Source organism: Equus quagga, unplaced genomic scaffold, assembly GCF_021613505.1.
Source record: "Equus quagga isolate Etosha38 unplaced genomic scaffold, UCLA_HA_Equagga_1.0 HiC_scaffold_25145_RagTag, whole genome shotgun sequence".
Lineage (NCBI taxonomy): Eukaryota > Metazoa > Chordata > Mammalia > Perissodactyla > Equidae > Equus > Equus quagga.
Window position 1 is genome coordinate 1 of NW_025793317.1, and position 1,841 is coordinate 1,841.

The window sequence follows — 1,841 nt, forward strand, 5'->3', positions numbered from 1 at the left end:
CCACTCCATAGCACTAACAACCACCACCTAGTTCCCTACCCTCTTGGTGCTTGGAAGCATCCCTGTTGTCTTAATAAGGACCATCACAGTTGCCGGGGTAACAAGCAGGAGTCCAGCCTCAGTCAAAGGCTGCCTGTGCCCATTGAATCTCTCGTGCACAGTCGTTTGTGTGGTTCTGGAGACGACTAGAATCCGAAGGCAGCTCTGTATCTTCACAGTCGGTATTTCCTGCTGGGACAGATTGCTGTGCGACAGCTTACCTTTCTGGTCTTCTCCACCTTATTCTCATTCCTTAACAAGCTTCTTCATCCCCGGTGCTCCCGAGAGCTCTTTTATCTCCCCAACAGGGGAGCACATTTCTGGCTTTCTGGCTGCAGAGTCCGCACTGACACTCCTTGCTTTATAGCAGGGGCACTCAGACCAGCAATACCTGAGATGATTTCAGATGCTATGAGAGCCACCCAGGGATCCCTGCCCAGCTGAGGCCAACACACTCACTGTGCAGTCCCAGGAGGACAGCCTGGCCCTTCTGGGGATGGGGCACACACCCAGCACTGCCCTTCCCTCCAAGTCACTTCCAGGTCACCCCGCTGTTATCCCTCCTCAACAGCCCCCCCTCCCCCAAATCTCAGCTTTCCCCTCTGCATCCCCCCAGCCTTCCTCCCCCTGACTCTTTGGGGTCCTCCCGCCTTGTGCCCAGTTCCTCAGCACCCGCTTCCTACGTGTCCTCTCCCACACGCCCTCCTCAGGCCCTCCACTTAGCCTCCGCACTCTGTCCTGCCCATTCAACCTCACCCAAACCCTGACACTGATGGCACCTCAGGGTCAGCACCCGCTCCCTCTCCCTCGGCTTCCCGTTGCACAGCCCTAGTTCTCTGTGCTTCTCTTCCAAGGCACTTACCACAGTCGTCATTCATTAGTCAGTATGGTTAGTTCTCTGGTGTCTGTTTCCTCCACTAGACTGTAGGCTCCCGGCAGCCAGGGATGGGTCCTCCTTGTCCACTCCCCCATCCTCAGTCCCTAGCGGTGTGTCTGACCCAGGTGGCTGCTCAGTACATTTGTGTTGAATGGATGAATCAATAAAGAAGGGACAGTAGAGCAGGTGCCAGAGATGCTGCAGGGGAGGAAAGCTGGTTCTGAAAGGAGAGATGCAAACAGGAACAGAGCGTGTCTGAACTTAGAAACCAAAGGGTTCACAGGCACCTAGTGTGGAAAGCATTAGGATCCTGTCCTCGACTTGTGGACACACCCAGCCTTGCAGACACACCCACAGATTTGCATGCACACACGCACACATATACACACACTGCAGTAAGAGCACATGCCCACAGATTTGCACGCAGACATACACACATATACACATGCATGGCAGTAACAGCAGTACCTCCCAATATGAAGCATAAAGATAGGTTGGTAACATGAAATCTCTACCTCAGGATACATCCTGAAGTTGGAGCAGGAACAGGGGCTAATATTTTGGCCAGAATTTGATCTTGAGGCAAATGGCTCAATCAACTCAGTCGATTTGCAACTCAGCTTAGCTGAAAGCAGGATCAATAGTGAGAGAAATCATGACATGATCAGTTTGGTTTCAACGCCTCTAGCTCCCATCCAAGTCCTCTCCCATCCCCCTCCTCCAATCTCGAGCGTTTTTATGCCTTCTCTAAACTCCTTGGAATCAAAAGAAGACCTTCCGAGAAGGAGCAGACAAAAATTCTGTCTATAGTGTAAATGGCTGATAGGACAAAGTATTGCTCTTTCCAGGAACACTTGCACTTTGTAATAAACACCTTAAGCCACAGCAACAACGTTTGGGGTCCTTGTGCCCTTGTGATTGTATT

General features: G+C 51.8%; 1 long non-coding RNA gene across 1 annotated transcript; it reads right to left on the reverse strand.

Annotated features, from left to right (window-relative positions):
• Positions 1-289: 289 nt before the first annotated feature.
• LOC124232113 (uncharacterized) lies at positions 290-1,503 on the reverse strand. The gene is made up of 3 exons (XR_006886771.1): positions 1,432-1,503; positions 902-1,136; positions 290-430 (listed from the first exon to the last, which is right to left on the reverse strand). It is a non-coding gene; the product is annotated as an uncharacterized LOC124232113 (long non-coding RNA).
• Between the last annotated feature and the right edge of the window lie 338 nt (positions 1,504-1,841).